General features: G+C 51.5%; 1 protein-coding gene across 4 annotated transcripts in view; it reads right to left on the bottom strand.

Annotated features, from left to right (window-relative positions):
- GDPD5 (glycerophosphodiester phosphodiesterase domain containing 5) overlaps positions 1-19,552 on the bottom strand; it is a 116,192-nt gene that overhangs the window by 96,069 nt on the left and 571 nt on the right. For 3 of the 4 annotated variants that reach the window (XM_066571856.1, XM_066571860.1, XM_066571859.1), the window contains exon 1: positions 5,440-5,559. The exons of the other annotated variant lie outside the window; for it this stretch is intronic. The gene's annotated coding sequence lies outside the window, so the exon portion shown is untranslated. Of the gene's footprint in view, positions 1-5,439; positions 5,560-19,552 lie in introns of those variants that run through there. 4 annotated transcript variants of the gene reach the window in all.

Below are 19,552 nucleotides of genomic sequence, written 5' to 3'. Positions count from 1 at the left end.
GGAGGGGAAATCACCCCAAAAACGAGAGCCTGCCACCACTCTGTATTCACAGAGCATCAAATACAGCAGAGCAAGTGGGGTGGGAGCTCCCAGTTCCCAGCTCCAGGGCACAGGGAAAAAGGAGACAGCAATATCTGTATTTTTGGCAGGCATTTTGGTATCTAAGAGCTGGAAAACAGGGATTACAAATCCAGTGTCCCAAGTGCAGAGCAATCCTTGATGATGAGTGTAATTTGCATGTGAACGGGAACACATCTAAAAATAGGTGTTTGAGAAAGTCTCATCTCACCTCTTGGCTTGATGAATTCCAGGGCTCCCAAATCCCCCAAATGCACAGATCTCAAGGACTGTTGAGGCACTATTGCTGTGCAGATCTCTAAGATCAGCCATGGATGGAGAAATCCACCCAAATATCAGAGAGTGCCCCCAGCACAGGGGTAAATCCCTGTAAACAAACCTAAGCCCTCCCAGGGACTGGGTTTAAGCTGTAACCTGGGAAGCCCCCAGCCCTATCCTGGCTCCTTGGGGAAGCACTGGGGATACAGATCCCAGTTTTATCCCCATTCCCCAAGGTTTTTCTCAGACAAGAGCCCTGCAGTCAGCACACGGGGCTGAGATGGGGTCACACACAGGGACACCCCCAAGACCCACATCCCTCCCTCCTGGCAAGGTCCAGGGCAATTTCACAGCACAGCAAGCCAGCCTTGAGCCTCAAATCCTCTCCAAGCTCTTAAGCGCCCTGCTCAGGATTAGTCCTGCTTCCCAAGAATCCTGTGGAACACCCTGAGCATCCTCTGGCCCCGTCAGGTGCCAATTCCCAAGCCAGGAAATTGAATGCGTTTTGTTTTGCTGCAGTTCTGCAGAACACTGACTTGATTTTAGACTTGATTTATGATTAGGTGACTGTCAGCTGAAGAGATTCATCAATACCAGCTAAGTGGCCCAAATATAATCTCCTAGAGTGGCTCAGGAGAACACGTGGATGTTGGAGGGTACAACCAGTCCATTACATCTTTTTAAAGGCTACACCCAAAAATACCTATTAGAGGAAACTCTGGATTTCACCTTGGACTATTTCAGTCACATACAAGCTGCTTTCCCTGGGCAAACGTGAGCCTGAAACTCAGCACAGCTAAAAACAGCCAAGGACCAGAATATTTCTGCTCTGTGCATTTCACCTCGGGCTGGGGGAGGGACAAGTTTCATTTCACCTCTGCGAGGAGGAAGGGGAAGCAAAACACAGGGGCCGGATATTTATGAAGAAGATTTACAAGTTGCAGCAGCATTTTAAAAGAAGCAGCAGGATTTAAAATAAATAAATAAATTAAAGGTAAGCTGACATCTAAGGGGGAAAGTGGGAGACAAAAAGCTGCTTTGGCACAGCACCATGTGGTAAAACTCTGAAAGTGAAACAGATTCTTCTGAGCATTCCCAGCCAAGAAGAGAATAAACTTACAGTTCATCACCTCCAGGATCCAGCAGCCTGGACCCCAAGCTCCTCATGGAAAGTGTGGCTCCAACAGAGAGAGAGATGCAGAGAGGAAAGGAGGGCTCAGGTCTGTCATAACTAAGGAATTACACTACAATCAGTCCAGGCTCTTTCCAAGGAAGAGATTAACCATCAGCAGGGCTCTGCACAGATGGGGACAGAGCTGGTGCCCAGCTTTGTGCAGCACCCCAGGAAAGGTGCAATTTCTCCCTCTCCTATCCTAGTTCACCCTTCATCCAGCAGGGAGAAAAAAAGAAATAAAACCAGATCAAGAGTCACACCCACAAAAAATAGTCCAAAAAAAGAAACATTTTCATTTTTCATCATCAGGACCAATCCTGCCCAAAGACCAGGAGAACAACAAAAAAGACAGAGCTCAATCCCAACCTGAAATGGATTCCAAATGTGGAAACATGGAATGCATGGAGGCACAGGCACAAAAACCTTCCCAGGCTGCCACCCCAGAAGCTCCTTGTTTGAACACCCTTCAGAGGAACACTCTGTACCTTGAAACCACTCCCTAGCAGAAATCTTCTACAAATATTTAACTGCATATAAAAAATTAAACCTTTTTTTTGTTGTTTGTCAGGCTATTGAGCAATGACAGACTACTGCACCAAATATTCAGGCAGTTGTCCTGCCAGTATCTGTGGGTACTTCTGGAGGAAGTGGAGAGAACACAGTGGTTTGCTAAAGAGGAAAAAGCAGCAAAGCCAAACACCAATGTGCAGCAATTTAATTTTTTTTTTAAGTCGAGACATGCATTAAAGTAGCTGTATCTAATCACTGTTTATAGAGGGGCTGGCAGGCAAAGGCAACTGCCATAAAGTCTTTCAAATCCCTTTTCCCAGCATCATGCTCAGAATGCTCCTGCAAAGGTCTGTTAGGCACCGGGAGCAGGGCTGGAGGGGGAATATTTGGTGTGGGAAGAAGGGAGGGGGATGAGGTGCCTGGCTCCTAAACCCACCCTAGGGCAGAACTCCTCTGGAGGAGGCGGCAGCTCCGTGTGCTCCTCAGCACGGACAAGGAATGGGCTCCTTGGTGTGACACTGCCCTCTCCTGAGCACAGGGGACTGCTCAGCTCACACCCAGCCCAGAACAAGGATTTTGGGGAGCCCTGAAACACCCTGCAACAAATAAAGTGAGACACCACTCACCCACAGCAACTCCGGCAGAACCCACAGCAGCACCACTGGCTGGGGTGCAGGACAAGACTCAAATACCCCAATTTGAGCTTGTTGGACCCTAATTAGCAGCAGCTGCAGCCTAATGAAGCAAAGTGGCTGCCAGGTGGATCCCATCTCTTCATCTCAGAGGGTGGAACTGGAGGAACTTTAAGGTCCCTTTCAACCCAAACCATCCCACAAATATCAGAGTGAAGGTGCAAAGCATCTCAGGGATAGGAGCACAACCTCTGTGGGTGCTTCATTTCAAGAAAAAGGAGATTAAAACCAGCACTGCAGACTCCAAGGAAAGCATATTGTACCCCACTGTGTTTGTAGGAAAGCTGCTCTCAGGAGGAGCCCTAAGTGCCCCTCCAGGTCCAGCCCCACCTTCCCACACAAGCCCTGAGCTGCACCAGGAGTATTTCAAAGGTGCAATCATTGCCTTTTATCTTCACCCTCGGGAAGACTCACAGAGCAAGTCAAAGGACAATATTCCCCCCAGGTGTGTCTGGTTAAAGGGCACCCAGACCTAACTTCCAGCACCTGTGAGCATCAAAGTGCCTCTAACAGAAATCAGGGTGAAGGAGCCACCTGCTCCCTGCATCTTTAACCTCCAACTACAACAGCACTTGCACCTGTGAGTTACTCCAACCCACATGTTAAAAACCCACAAAAAACACCCCTAAATATACTGATTTTGGCATGGTGATTTCAAGGCAGTTACTTGAGATCAAATACACCTGGGTACACACTTAATGGGTAAAAGTACAACAAAGGGTTGTCCCTTCACAGCTGTTTCTGTGTCTCGTTATAACCTTCCTGGTTTATCAAGTAATTTATTGCTTTGCTAAAAACCAAACTCTTTGTCATTAATTCTGAGCCAGCAGTTTCTGAATCTACAACATGACACCAAATCAATTGATCTGACCAAGACTCATTTTCCTTCCAAGACAAACACCAGGCGTGCTTTGCCGAATTCATCGCAGGGAAAAGTGTAACAAGCAGAACATGCTCATTTAGTAAAAAAAGTACAGCTTGACAGAGACACCCACTCTAAAATTAACTCTGCCATCAAAGCAGAGCTTCTATTTGCCTCTGAAGAAGCACCTCCTAAATCACAGAGAAATATTCTGCAGCTCCACATTGCTGGGGTATCAGCGCGAAGATGTTTCAAAGCTTGGCAGAGGAGGATATGTTAAAATAACAGGCTTTAAGGAGTCAGGATGCATCACTGCTCAGGTGGATAAAGGCTGGCTAATGAATTAATGGACCATTTTCCATAGCAATCTGATGAGGAAAATGGACATGCCAGACAAAATGCGAGGCAGGAAATCCATTTACCTCAGCTTTTCCCCGGCCACACCTGCCAAGTGTAAGCTGGCAATTTGTAAGGGGGAAAGAAGAGAGAAGGCTGTTATCCTGTATGGGTGATCCAAACCCCAAAAAAGCTCTCTAAGAAGCAGCACCACTCTGACTTGTACTTGCTAATCAGCAGCAATCTAAATTTCCGGGCAGCAGGAGCATCCTGAGGAGACTCCAGCACCCTGGATTTAACGTTCTCCGTGTACAATGTAACTTTCTAATGGAGAAAAATCTGCACCTTCCCACCAGGACAAAGAGCCAGCAAAGAGAACCATAATTCATTATTTTGTAAGTTCCACATGCAGCATGGCTCTGCCTGTTCCTGACACCTATCCCTAATCCCTCTCCAGCCCCAAAATAACCCTTAAGCCAACATGATTACACACAACAAGAGCGGCTGTAAGGACCCAGCCCTAAAATCCCAGAGCACGGCGAGTTCCACACAGCCAGGTTTTTCCTGGCTGGAGAATCCCCATTTCCATCTTGCCAGGGGTGAAATTTCACAGCTTCCACACCAGGAATTGCTCCAGCAGCCCTTTTCCAGAGCAAGGCTCACATGCCGACTGCAACTCCTCCATGCCCAGTTTTCCGGGCGGGGAACAGACAGGACGTGGGTGAGGGTTTCAATAAAACAGCAACGGGACGATTTTCCCCCTCTATTTTCCCTCAATTACTCTTTTTTTGAATTAGTTTCTTTGCCAAGCATCAAGAGAAAGTGACACCCTCTTATATTCACCTTTTTTCACCCTCCCTGCTCAGTGCTTGCTGGACATTTGGTGTCTTTAAGCTGCCGGGGAATGTTGCCAGGAGCCATCCAGGACATCCCTGAGCATCCTCAGGGAGCTGGATGGGCGCTGAGCGCTCCTCCAGCTGGACCACCACCAATAAATAAATAAATCCCTCTCGGGATTGTGCTGCCTCAGGATTTTACAGCTCCGGACGACAGCGGGGTGAAGCCCTGGAACGACGGGACGCTGCAGATGCCATCATTTCACCAAAACGGAGCGCTCCCTGTTAAACACGCAGGGCCCGAGGAGAACAGCGCTGTCCGGATCCACACCCAGACACTTTGGGGGTCTCGGGGACCGGAGGGGGCTCCCCGGGACCTCTCCCCGGGTGGGTGCCCACCCACATCCCCCAGCACCGGGAGCACCCGCTCGCATCCCCGACTTGGCTCGGGATGCTGGCGGCCCGAGGTGGGGAGGGGGCACACAGGGCAAGGAAACACCAACACCTTTGGGGCACGCAAAAGAAACACCTTTAGGGACAAAGCAACGCGACTCCGGACAGAGCAGCACCTTCTGGAGGTGAAACCAACCCGGCAGCGCTGTCCCACCCGCAGCCGCTCAGCATCACCCCGCAGCCCGCAGGGGGATGCGGGCAGCCACCAGCCCAGCCGCCCTCCCTTCCCCTCCCCTTTACCTGCAGCCGCCGGGAAATGCGCCAGGTTGCCGAGCCCCGCGGAAGGGCAGCCCGGCCCCGGCGGCAGGGCAGTGCCAGGGCCGGCAGCGAAGGGCGCAGGGACGGCGCTGGCACGGCCGCGGCCCCGGCCCCGCAGCCCAGCCCAGCCCGGCTCGGCTCGGGAGCGGGGCGGGCGCTGGGGCGGGCGGCTCCGCCCCGGGCGGCGCGGGAGGAGCGCAGGGACGGCAGCAGCAGCAGCAGGAGGAGGAGGAGGAGGAGAAGAAGAAAAGGAAGCTGCACCCAACTGTGGGGAGTTCTTCTCTTTTGGGCTGCGAGCGAACCCCGCAAGGGTTCCGATTTTGGGGGGCAAGGGAAGGGTTGGAGCACCCCTTGGCGCTGTGCCGGGGGTTTGGGAATGCTGAGCCCCTAAAGGGCAGCGAGCACCCGGGAATCACAGAATGAGTTGGGGTGGAAGGGAACTTAAGGATCATAGCGTTCCAACCCCCCTTTCCACTGTCCCGGGTTGTTCCAAGCCCGTCCAGCCTGGCGTTGGACACTTGCAGGGATGGGGCAGGCACAGCTCTGGGTAGGAGGGATGTTCTGTGTTCCTACCGGGATAGATAAAAACAGCCAGGTGGAGGTTTGAGCTTTGCAGCCTCCTGATTTCTCCCCACTTTTCCAACTCACCATTTTTTCCTACCCCCTTTATCACCTGCACCTGGTCCTACGTTAGATCCTGAACTCCCAAGTGTGCAGATGGACCTGATTTCCACACTGAGGCTACCCTGCTGTAGCATTCTGGGGGAAGGATGAGTGTTTTGTTGGATCTACACCATGCTCAGGACTTGTTTTCCTCACACTGCAGCAGCTCAGGTTATTTGGGATGAGAAGGATGCCCAGGCCTGCCCAGCACAGTGGCCAAAACTCAGCTGTGTCCTGGCTGTGAATCCTTTGCCCTTCTTGATGCAAGGTGACAAAACACTTGGCTGACAGCAATAGATTCATTTTTTTCCCTGTAAATTGGCCATTTCCCACTTTTTTGGACCAGCCCTGAAGTAGAGACTGATCCAAGCAGAGCAAAAGGAACGGATGTGCTGTCAAAATAACCAGCAAGCACAAGCCAAATGCCAGACTCCTCTTTACTGAGGCAGACTAAGCCGAGAGGTCACTGGCAACTGGCTCTTTTCCTCAGAGAAACAGAAATAATCCTGCTGCACCCAGCAGTAAGGAAAGACTGGAGGTGAAAAACCAGAATTTAGATTCTGATCCAAGCAATGACCAGCACGGCAGAGGAGCTGTGGGGTTGAGGTACAGGCAGCTGTCCTGGCAGCCCTTTGCCAAGTGCTTCTCCTTCCAGCACTGCTGACTGGAGATATTTCAGAATCACAAGCCTGAGAGCTGTGATTCCCTTAAATCCTGATGAAAATCTCTCCTGTGGGAGCATTTTATTTACTGTGGTTGTAGGTCCACAGCAGAGCTTTAGGATGTGTTTTCCTGCAGGCTTGGGGTAGATGTGCGGGAGGGGACGGGACAGATGCAGATATTCCAAGGCACATAACAAAGTCTGGTGCCTTTGCCAAACTTTAAACACCCTTGGTTTTGTGCCTAAGGATTGCCTTTTAACTTCAGCAGAAAGAGTTCAGCCCTTTGTAAGATCAAGGGGAAAATCTTTTTTTCTGGCACCAAGAGGAAATACTCTTCAAACTCGTGAGGTGCCAGAAATCCTGCAGATGCTCCCAGCACCAGCCAGTCAGTTCCTTACAGCATCCATTTGCTGAGGAAAATGCCTCTGAAAAGAGACAGAGTTTGCACATTTTCAGAATATTTCTGTGACTTGGCCGGTTGAATCTGACACAAGATCCTGCCAGGATGCAGGGCTGGGGAAGGATTTGTTCTCCAGTCACTCCAAGCAGCTGTGAGGACAAGGACAAAGCAAAGATGAGCAGAGGGACCACCTTTGCCCCCTGAAAGCAGCACTTTGGCTGCTAAGGGCCATGCAGTTTCAAAGAAAAGCCACTGAAGGAAATTCACCATGAATTTCCATACAGCCTCTAGGAAAACAGATGCAATTTTGGACAGGGAAGGTTGGTTTCAGATTTATAAGCTCCTTGTCCTGTGCTGAGAGCCTTGAATGCTCAAAATTACTTTAAATATCTCCCTTTGGCATGGGTGGGAATTCTGCTGTGCTCATTCCTCACATTTCCAGCCAGCTTCACTTCCAAAGGATGCAGCTGTAAAGGCCTCCTGGAAACCCCTGGTGACACTCCCTGTGTGTGATTCCCTGTTTAAACTCCTCCTTTAGGACCTGGCTCAGTTCTAAACTAGGGCTGACTTTGGGCATTTCACACCACATCCTGAAAGTGTTTTGTTATGTGCTTATGGAAGGGAAAATTCCTCCAGAAGGGACATTTCTGTTTCCTGGCAGGGAAATATGAGGCTGGCAGCTCAGAAGGGCATCAAGGCAAATGCTCAGAGGAGTCACTGCTCTGGTCTTTGGTTGGGATGGATGGGGAGGGAGATGCTGCAGTTTCCTACAAGAGTGGGATCAGGAGGAATGGGCTGATTAATCCTTAAACTCAGCACCAGCCTCCTCCAAGAAAAAAGTGCTGTTCTATCCCCTCTGTGGGCAGAAAAACCCCTTTTCCTCCTCCCAGGCTCACAGGGGGGAAGTCTTTGCTGGAGAAACACCCTCCTGAGCAGTCCAGAAGACCCAGACATGGCTATGGACACTTCCAGAGATGCAGGGGCAGCCACAGCTTCTCTGGGCACCCTGTGCCAGGGCCTGCCCACCCTCACAGGGAACAATCCCTTCCCAATATCCCATCCATGCCTGCCCTCTGGCAGTGGGAGCCATTCCCTGTGTCCTGTCCCTCCAGGCCTTGTCCCCAGTCCCTCTGCAGCTCTCCTGGAGCCCCTTCAGGCCCTGCAAGGGCTCTGAGCTCTCCCTGGAGCCTTCTCAGAGATGTCAGAGCATGTTGGATGTTCTCTTCTCTGCATTTGCTGCTGCACTCCTGGGCAAAACAAGGCAGGGTCTGGTGACAGCACAGCAGACTCCCTATGGCTTTTTGGGGGGCAGAGCAAGAAACCCCTGCTCAGTTGCTGCCACACCCGGCTGGGAGATTCCAACATTCAGTTTCACAGAGAGAAACTCAAGGCCGCAGGAAGGCAGGCTGGATTTCCTGGGGGATGCCTGGCAGGATCAGAGCTGTGCCCGTGTCTGTGCCCGTGCACAGGAGCCTGGGACACAAATCCCGGCTGGGGCTGCCCCGGAGCAGCCCGGGCAGGGGAAGGAAGCGTGCGGAGGGACACACCATTGTTCTGCCCCTGCAGCTCCTGGGGAATGCAGGGCAAACAGGAGGGAGCTCGCTGCTTTCCTGTGTTTGTGCTGCCAGTATTTTCATTAAGGTCCTTTTTCCTACCTCTTTCTGCAAGGCCTTTGTGCCTCTAGTAAGCACAAGGAAGGTGTTGATTGTAAGCGTCCCCTCAGGCATAATTATTTTACTATAATAGCATTTACAGGGAGGGCTTGCAGAGCCATTTTCCTGTTACATCTTCTGTATTTCAACCTCTCTTTCACTTTTTTTTTGCCTCCTCAAGCTGCCCCAACAAGCCCTTGCAAGGTCTCCATCCCTGCAGCAGAAGCCATGGTGAACTGTGAGCCCTGAAGAGATAGCTGAGGGTGAAAATAGGAATATTTGATGTTACCCAGCAACTGGAAATGAAGGTATCTTCTGTCCACCAAGTCGGAAAACATTGTTTGCACAATAGCTGTGTGTGCCTGCTCTGGGGGAGTTACCAGCAACCCCTTCCAGGAGATAAGAGGGATGCACATAAACAGGAGCAGCAGAGATTATTGGAGCAGGTAAATCAGGACCTTGTCACCCTCAGCATCCCCTGATGATTGCACTGAACTCTTGCAGTGTGGGGGAGGAAATAGTGATGGCTCAGTCATAACAGGTAAATAAATATGAAATAAATACAATAAATATAAAATTGAGAAGACCTGGAGGAGCCAGGAACAGTTTTTTTTGGTGGTGGTGACCCACTGGCAAGCTGAGGAATGTCTGTCTCCATCGATGTTTCTAGGATAAAGAGCACCCTGTGTGCCCTCCTGTCCCTCTGAAGCCCTAAAAGACATTCCCCTGTACCATTGTCTTGGGCAAACAATGCCTGGACTGGCCCCACAGCCCTTCAAAGGGCTGGAGAAACATGGATCTGTTCAGTGCATCCAGAGCCCTCTGGATGGAGGGGAGCTGGGCAGTGTCCTGACAAAGACAGTCACTGCCACAAGTGACTGAGCTGATGACAAAACTTGGTCCTGTATCCCAAGCTTGTGACCTTTTATTTGCTGGCATTTTTTTCCCCACAATAAATACACAGTTCCTGCTCTCAGTATCAAGCTTAGGATAAACACAAGTTTCCTGTGGATAAAAGAAAAACCCATAGTTAAAAATCATGTTGATGTGGTACTTCACAGTACAGTTTAGGGACATGGTGGGATTTGGTCAAAGATTAAACCTGATGATCTTGGAGGTCTTTTCCAGACTTAATGATTCCATGATTCCAGATATATTGGGAGAACTTCAGGGCATGTAAGTGAAGCCATCTCTGAACTAACTGGTTTTAAATTAAACTTTGTTTAACAGCATTTTCTAGTGCAGTCCACTTAACAAACAAATGCAGCTGACACAGCTAGGATGGAAATATATTTCTCATTATGTGGTGCAAGACTTGCCTGCCCTGTGAGAAGGAGCCTTACCAAAAAATGCTTCTGATAACATCTGACCAGAAGAGTCAGAGAGGATGAGTGTGGAGGCCAAACCTTGCTTGCACCAAAATCCCAGTGGGATTTGCTGGAGGAGCAGCCATCACATCCACCCTGGCAGGCAAATCCCAGCGCTCTCCCTGGCTGCCCCGTGCACACAGGGCTGCTTTGTTCCCTCTGCTCCCTGCCCACCCAGCCCTCTTCTCTTCTCTTCACCAACACATTCATCAGAGCCTTTTGGCTGAGGCCTTTGTTCTGTGCCTGCACAGGAAGGTCTGGGCTCGTGGTTCACATTCCTGGTGCCAGCACGGGATGATCTTTATTGACAAACCCATTATTGATCCAGCTCTCTCCAGGAGGACTTTCACCTCCTCTCGCTCTGGCCACACTGTGGATTTGCAGGTGATGTTTGGATACAAACACAGATAGGCTCACAATGCAACCCTTCAGGGATGTGTCCTGCTCCAGTTAATATTAAACACCTTTGGAGATATCTCTGCATTTCTCCAGGCTGGGAGGAACCTGCTGCATTCTTCTCATAGCTTCTCTGCAGGTACTGAAACAAAATCCCTGACCTGCATCCCTGAACAAAGCCCCTCTTATTCAGCCAGGTCAGGGGGAGCATCAGTTTTCTGATCCTCTCCATCTCAGAGTTTTCTTGGATGGAAATGTGGGGTTTTACCCCATCACAGGGGATGAGAAACACATCCCAGCCTCAGCTTAGCCTGCCTGAGATGGAGCATGTGTGCACAAACACTGCTAAAATTAAACCCCCGGAGTTCAAAACCTCACTGTCTGAAAAATGTTACATGAATCCATTTCCCTCTATTTTTAATAAAACAATTAAAAAAAACCCAGCAAATTCTCTTCCCGTTACAAAATAATGTTGTTCCAGCAGTTTATAAAAATTTTTACAAATTTAATCTGTAAATTGCTTTTTGACGGATGAAGCACAGCACCTGCATTCAGCTTTCCAAGCATCAGTAACTGTACACAAACACCCTTCTCTGTTAAAGCCATTTTGGGGTGCCTTTGGCCCAGGAGGGATTTGTTAACTTGGAAAGATGAGTCCTTCTTGCACAACACCAGCTTTTGGGTGAGCACCTTACAACAGCCATGGGTTCAGAGATCCATGGAATATTCTGAGAGCAGCCAGGCCTGCTCCCAGCCTGTGGTCAGGGCAGGGCTGAGCAAAGCAGCACCAGAACATCCCACATTTCTGGGATGGGCTGCACCCCCAGCTGCAAGGACAAGCCCCTGTCTGGGGGATGGATTTTTCCAGCCTCAAAGATGGAAAGCATTCTGCCTTCATCTGCTGGAGGACAAAATCCACCAGCAGATGATGCTTCGTGCTGGGCTCCATGGAGGAGAGGTGAGGGTAAGCAAGACCTGAATGTCCTGCCCTCCTTTCTCCAAATGAATCCAAACCACCTCCCAAGCCAGGCCTGGATCACTGTGAAGATGTCAAGGTCCACACAAAAATCCTTCATCCCACCAGGTTTAGGAAAGCCCCCAAAATGCTCATTTGGGTCCATTTCAGTTCAGCTCTTGGATCCCAGGTCAGGGATGTGCTGCCATCCAGGAGGTTTCACACCCAGAACCTGTTGGGCTTGTCTTGCTCCAGCTTCCTGCTCAACCTGCCAGGAGCTGATCCCAGGAGGAGACATTCCAGCCAGGCAGCCTCCTCAGCTGCATGGAGAGAGCAGAGGAACACTTCCAGCCTTTCCTCCTGGGCCAGACCTGCCCTGGGTTCTGCTGGATTCACCTTGAGCTTCCTCTGCTCTTCCTGGCCTTGGAGGCTTCTCCCTGCTCCAAATCTCTCTGGAGTTTCTGCTGCTGCAAATGCATCTCTTCATCCTCCTGTTGCCAATCCAGCCCAGAAGTTGCATTTCCCACTTTAAAACCTCATCTGGGTCCAAGGTCCACCCCAGAATGGTCCTCACTCTTCGACACCATGAAGGGACCAGCACCAACGCCCTCATTTTCAGCAGCACAGCAGAGGCAGAGCCAGGGAATCTCCACTCCTCGGGGCAGATTTCCCCTCCTGGTTTGTGGGACAAGCCAGAGAGGCCTCGAGGTGTTTGCTTTGACCCTGAGGTGACATCTGGGGTGGAAAGGTCACACCCAAGACACTTGCAGTGCTTCCCCTCCGAGCCCAGCAGCCACCAGCAAGCTGTGCTGGGCACTGGGGCTGTAATGAGGAGAGCAAATATTATCCTCCAGAGGTGTCATCAGCTGCTGCTGCTTTGAAATGCTGGGAGAAAAGCCTCCTTAAATAGTTGGGATTCCTCCCACCAGCACAAGGATGAGAGGAATAATATTTGGGAGAGGAACACACCCCGAATGAGGGCGTCTGGGTGAGGGTGGGAAGCAGAGAGCAGCCGGCATCTCCTGGCCACAGATGGTTCCCATCAAGAGGAATTTTTTCTTGTTAATCCCAAAACAAGCTCGAGATGTATTTTTATTACAGTGTTATGAGGAGAGAAAAAGAAAGTCTGACATGACCCCCTGTTTTTCTGGCCTCACTCCCTGCTCAGCCTCTGCTCTGAGCAAGCACAGAAAATTTAGTTCATGTTAAAGGCAGGGACTCTGGGAAGAGAAAATCCTGAGGTGGTTCTAGCTCTTCTTGATATGGGAATTTATCCCATTCAAGCTGGAAATGGAGGTAAAAATCTAAAGCCTGGGTTTGTATTTGAAGTATCCTGTGGTGTTCTCTGGGGTTCATCAAGGCACAGAGGACAAGGTGCCTGTGGGGATGTCAGCAAGGGTGTTCACTCTCCCCTTTAAATCTTAAACCTGCTTTGAGCACCAGGGATGGACTCCTGAGCCAATCCACTCCCGAAGCCTCCATGAGCTCAGGAGCACCTCTAGCTCAAAAAAGCCCCAAAATAGTGATAAAAATTGCAATCAGTGGGAGGACTGGGAATTCATTCTCCTCAAAAGACATCCCAAAAGCCCTGCTTTGAGAACTTGCCTGGCATTCCTCCACGGCCTCCCTGGCTGTTGAATGCCCTGGTTCCACAAACCTGCTCTGAGGGAGCTGCCAAGAGGAACCCCTTGGCATGTCCCAGGAAGTTTCCAAGGACAGCCATGGGCTGGGGATGTGGAACCCCTCCCAGATAACCAGCTGTGGGCCATCTGAAAGGATTCACATGAAAGCAGGGCCAGGAAATAACTTTTTCTCATGGAGTGACACTTGTGGTCCATGGTGGTGGCCCTGCTGGAAGCATCCTACAAGGTGGTGACCTCTCAATGGGAATTTTCTTTCAGACAGAACTTCCTGGGATATTTACACCACCAGATGAGACTGGGCATCCCCCCCTCCTCTCTGGCAACTCCCTGGAGTGACTCAGGATGTGCAAACACTGACTCATCCCAACGTCCCAGGAGCACTGAGCTTCCCACACACACCAAGACAGGGTGGTGGGAGAAGGGAAAGGCTCCACTCAGCCTCCCCTGTGCCCTGAGGGAGGGCTGCAGATGCATCAGCAAGGTGGGGCACTCAGGGCAGGCTGGGGCAGCCAAGGACCCTCTGCACAGGGATACAGAGATAAGGGCACCCTGCTGTGGGACCTGCTGCCCAGTATGGGGAAAATTGATTGGGAGGCTCAGGATTGGTTTAGGAAGGAGGATTTGAAGAGCTGAGGAAGAGGATCAGGAAATGCAGGGTTGGTGTCTGGGCAGCTGCAAAGGGTGGTGGCACTTGCAAAGTCAGCTTGGCTGCACAAATCCTGGATTTCATCAGGATGTGATTATTCCATACAAGGACAGAAATATGTGGATCCTGCAGCAAACAGCACTACTGAAAAAGCTGCCAAGCTCTCCAGTCTGTGACCACCCACTGCAAATCCTGCTGAAAAACTGGAGGAACCTGGATCTGCTCACCAGGGATGAGGTGGATGGTTCTCCTGGAGATCTGAAATTTAAATGGACATTCAGATGCATAATTGGCCATCCTAAAAAAGCTGTTTCCTCACGCCACTGCACACTGTGGGGACAGAGCTCCCTGACCTGTTTTCTGTGTGAGCCAGAGCACATTTGGCATTTCTCCTCCCTTAGTCCTGGGAAATGGTCAAGTCCAACTCCAGTCCCTGCACGGACACGCCAACAATCCCACCCTGGGCATCACTGGGAGCTGTGTGGGGCTGTGCCCATTCCCTGGGAAGTCTGGGCAGTGCCAGCACTCTGGGTGAGAACCTTTCCCTATATCCAACCCAAACCTGCCCTGGCACAGCTCCAGCTGTTCCCTGGGGTCCTGTCAGACACCAGGGTCCTTTCCCTGCCATTCCAAGGGGGCAGGATGGAGCTGGGACAGATCTCCAGGTGACACCTGAGGAAGTGAGGGCTCCTGAGTGTTTTCCCTTAACAGCAGAAGCAGAAGGGATGTGAGATGTGACATCCCTGCCCATTGCTGGCCATTAAAGATTACAGCCCAGGCAGGCCACAAGGATTGTAGGAGTCAATCCCATTTAAGCCTTTCTATTTAAAGAAATAAACTACCCAGGAAAAAAGCAGCCTAAGATTAGAAACACACAGGATTTCCTCAAATTCCAGCCATCAGCCCCAGATTCAGCCTGAGGGGGTGGTTTGTTATTCTCCCAGAACATGAATCCTGCACCCCAGCAAAGTTTGGATCATGCTGTGCAGCTCCATCACAGGCCCAAAAACCACACTCAAAACTGGTTTAGTGCCGCTTCCTCTCTGCCTAAACCATCTCCAGTATTCCTTGATTAAAAATAGTTTTTCAGGTAGGAGAGTTTTGGCTTTTTGCACAAGCAGGGGATGTTTCCTGCAAATTCCACATTGCTCAGGAGCAATTCCACATTGCTCCTGTGCAGGAGAATCTTTCAGAGAATTTAATGCTAAGCAGGGAAGGGAAGGGTGGGAAGAAGAAATAAATGTTTTGGGGTTTTTTTCTTGTTTTGGGTAGAAAAAGAACTCAGAGACCACCCAGTGCCACCTCTGCCATGGGCAGGGACATCTTCCACTGTCTCAGGTTGTTCCAAACCCTGTCCAGCCTGGCCTTGGGCACTGCCAGGGATCCAGGGGCAGCCAGAGCTGCTCTGGGCACCCTGTGCCAGGGCCTGCCCACCCTCACAGGGAGGAAGTTCTTGCCAATATCTAATCTAAAATCTCTCCCCTCATTTAAAATGACACAAAGGATGTGGGTAAACCAGACAAAGTCACCCTGTGCTTTGTGCCTCACCAGCCAGGAATTGAGAAGCCATTTGGGATTTGATACCTGGCTCTGCTGCTTCTCCCTAAGCTGGGTGAAACTCCAGCCTAACTTACCAACTCTAGCCTGTCCCTAAAGGGATCCCAAAGGAATAAGGGATCCCTTCTGCCCCAGCACTGCAGCAGGATGGGAGCAGTTGCTTTTTCCAGGCACAGCACGAGGGGGTGACTCATTCCTGGCAGGAATTTCCCTCTCACCCATCCCCTCCTGCCCCTCTCTCAGCCTGGAGATTTTCCCCCACAGCAACAAGGGGTGAGGGCAGCTTAAGATCAGCCAAGAAGCAGAGACCTTCCCTGAATCCCCTGAATTCAGCTGAGAATCTGTCCAGGAGGTCTCCACTCCCTCCCAGCTGTGTGTTTTGGGAAGGAGGGAAGGGGAATTCTGGAATAATGGGCAGAGCTGCCCCATCAGGAGGGTGGGGAGACTGGGCATCAAAAGAGACACATCTCATGTGCCAATTGTCCCTGTGGTGGCATTGAGGTGCAGCCAGGGCTGGGAAGGGCACGTGAGGGAGCTCAGCCCTCCCAGGAAACCTCAGCTCAGCTGCATGTGCACAAACAGGTCCAGCAGGAGCCATCCAGGATCACCACACAGCCAGGTAGCCCATGATTCATGGGATACCCATCTGCTGAAGCTGCAAGCACTCACTTTCCACCTCCAGTTCTCCTCCAGGCCAAGTGGCAAAGCCACAGGGGCAGAAGGTGCCTCTTGCCAGGGCCACCAAGCAGGAGCTGCCAGGGCTGGCTGCAGGAGACCTTAACTCAGCTTCACACCACAGCAATGGTTCCAGCCCTGTGGGATTCAGGAGGCCCAGGGTAGCCTTGGGGGCACACATGAATTTCTCAAAGTATAAAACCTGGAATGAGATCTTGGAAAGCTGGAGATGGAAGGAGGGAGTCCAAAGGAGGACCTGGTTTTCAGGAAAATAACAGAGAATCACAGACTGGTTTGGGTTGAAGGAACCTTAAAGCTTATCCAATTTCATGGGCAGGGACACCTTCCACTGTCCCAGGTTGCTTCAAACCATGTCCAGCCTGGCTTTGGACATTTCCAGGGATCCAGGAGCAGCCACAGCTTCTCTGGGCACCCTGTGCCAGGGCCTCCCCACCTTCACAGCCAAGAATTCCTTCCAAATATCCCATCTAAATCCACCCTCTTTTGGTTCATAACCTCATCCTACAACTGCTTACCCTGACAGATGCAGCAGCTCAGGATACAGGAAGGGCAGAGATGTGCCCTCCTCTCCAGGTGTGCTTTTCCTTTACCAGTTATCCCAAACACACCAAGTCTCCCTTTTTTTCTCCCATTCTGGGCAGCCACAGCTTGGCCATCAGTGGAAAATGATTCCTTGAGTGAGTGTGGCTGGATCAGCTGACTGGGCTGGCTGCAAATCTCGTGGTCACACAGCTCTAAATGTGCAGCAGTGCCTGCCTAAGCCTTTCCGTTTATAGGATGGAGAGGGGAGCTGGGAGTGTGGAAATAAATCCTTTGGAAGCAGAAGGGGGTTGGAGACAGAACAGGACTCCCCAAGGGAAACACATGGGGGTGCAGAGAGGGTGGGCAGCAAGCACAGATGGAGCTGATGGAGCATCACCAACTCTGTGCTTCTGATGAGCTGAGGTCAGAGAAGGGCACAGAGCTCTGGGAACTGGGATGAGAGAGCTGGGCTGGGGAGGCAGTGTTGGGGTGCTCACAGGAGTGTGAAACCCCTCCCTGCCTCCCTCCTGCAGCCTGGCTCATCTCTCTGACCCCTGGGCTCCCCACAGGAGCAGAACTCTGGCTCTAGAATAAATCCCAGCTGTCTCCCATCTCTTCCCCGGGCGAGCTGCCATGCCATGATAAAGCAGCTCCTCCCTCCAGGGCAAGCCCCTGAGCTGCAGCTCCTTGGGAAGGCAGTCTGGTGATGGACTGTGTCAGGGAATAACAAATGCCTTTAATTCCCCCTTCAGCCAGCAGCTCCCTGTGGGAGGCAGCGTGTCCTGAAGGAAGGCAAGAGGAAGGCATCTGGAGCTGTGTGCACAGGCACTCAGATGCCTGGTAAATCACCCCAGCCAGGCTCCAAGAACCCTGACAGGCTCCAGTTTCTCTCTCCTGGATAGATACAGGGTAAAACTTGCTGCTTCACTTGGTTATCCCAATGCAAGGGGCTCTACGCAATCCCTGAGTTACTCTGCAGAGATTTTCCTCGCTGCTGGCAATTGCAAATTCAGGAGAGGAGGGGATCTGAGCAGGAACTGCTGCTGAGGTTTCATCTCAAATATCCATTCCCTGAGCATGAATGTTTTGTGTCAGATCTGTAGGGGTTTTTCAGGTGGATCAGTGGGGTTTGCTGGCATTGGCACCAGCACCACTGGGGCTGTCAGCTCTGATCATGCACAGCTTGGGGCTTGCATGATGAGAACAGGCTTGGGCTCCATCCAGCTCAGATCCAGTTAATTAAAGGAAATAAAACACTTCCCTACAAGCCAAACCCCTTTTCTGGGTGCTGTTTACTGGGAGGCTGCAGTTCTGGACCAGAGCTGAGTGGGAGACCTGAAGGGTATCACTGCAAACCCCCCCTGGGGGCTCCAGCCTCGTGTCCTGTAGGAAGCCAGCCCTTCCCATTCCCTGCTAAAGGGATTGGCTGCTGCTTGTGCACTCTGGCACATCCCTGGGGACACATGGACATGGCCCTGAAACAGAGCAGCTGTGGCTGCCCTGGATCCCTGGCAGTGTCCCAGGCCAGGCTGGACAGGGCTTGGAGCACCCTGAGACAGGAGAAGGTGTCCCTGCCATGGCAGGGGGTGGCACTGGTCGAGCTTTAAGGTCCCTTCTGACCCAAACCATTCTATGCCATAATGACTGTGTGATTTTATATGAGAGCTGCTCGGAGTCACTCCCATCCCCACAGTCTTTCTGCCAAGATTCTCCTGTAGATCTTTGTCTCTCTCTTTCCTTCCCTGGAAAGAGAAAGACAAGGAAAGATTCCTGGCATGGGAAAGAAAAGACCAGTTCACATAATCCTCATGGCAATTGAGATTTGGGCAGCCTGGGGAACCCTCTTCAGGAGAAGAGGATCCTGCAGATCCCTCAAAGAGAAGGAGAAGGACTCCCTCTCTCTGCTCCCAGGCAGAATAGCAACTTTGAAACTGAAACCTGGAAAGACATAAGGAATCTCCTGGCATGCTGCTCAGGCACCCATGCCATGCTCCCACAGTTTGGGGTTATCTATACTATTTCTATGATAATAAATTACAGTTGAAATTATATTTGACAGAGTCTGAAATAAGTTAAGTTCCTCTTCCAGGCCAGGTTGGACAGGGCTTGGAGCAACCTGGGATAGTGGAAGGTGTCCCTGTCCATGGCAGGGCGTAGCACTGGGTGATCTTTAAGGTCCTTTCCAACCCCAAACAAGAAAAAACAACAAACAAGCAAAAATGCCAGGGGTTTCTACATCCATCTTTCCTTCTCTTTTTCCCTCCTGACCATGCTAGCCTTGTTATCTCTCTTGGCTTTTCTCCTTCCAGCAGGAAGGACTGGCCTGGAGGAACATCATTCCCAGGGCAAGTGGAAGGGAAATCATCCCTCCCTGGCAGAGAGGGGCTCCCAGGACGCACTGCTGCGGCACATCCCGGGGCTGTGCCGTGGAGACCGAGCCCTTCCTGCTCCTCCTCCCGGGACTGGTGGCTGGGGAAGGCTGGAGCCAGCCCGGGATGGTGCCGGAGCCGGGCAGCGGGGGGAGCAGCGAGACCGGGACAGGGGGACGGGAGCAGGATGGAATGTCCCTGCCCGCCTGGGGAGAGATTCCTTGGATTCCCCGGGGCTCGGTGGGGTGGGTTTGGGTTTGGGGATGTCATGGAGCTGGGTGGGATCCTGGCTGGGCACTGCTCCCTGGGGAACCCTCAAAAGGGGAGCAGTGCCAGGGCCACGGGGGAGTCTCTGCAGGGGAAGCTGTGCCCAGGGCTGGTGTGGGTGGGAGCAGGGTCCAAACGAGTCCTGCAGAGCCCTAAGTGGATCTGTGTGCTCCCAGCTCTCTGTAGCTCCTGAATCCCAGCCAGTCCCTCTCTGTCTCCACTATTTTTAAATCCATCTATTTCCGCTGGTCTCTCTGCTTTGGTGCAGCCTTTTCCACACTGACACTTCTGCAGCCCAGA

The sequence above is a fragment of the Molothrus aeneus genome, chromosome 2 (assembly GCF_037042795.1).
Source record: "Molothrus aeneus isolate 106 chromosome 2, BPBGC_Maene_1.0, whole genome shotgun sequence".
In the NCBI taxonomy this organism is placed as follows: domain Eukaryota; kingdom Metazoa; phylum Chordata; class Aves; order Passeriformes; family Icteridae; genus Molothrus; species Molothrus aeneus.
The sequence above is the reverse complement of the archived record's forward strand: the minus strand, read 5'-3'. Positions and strand labels throughout refer to the sequence as shown.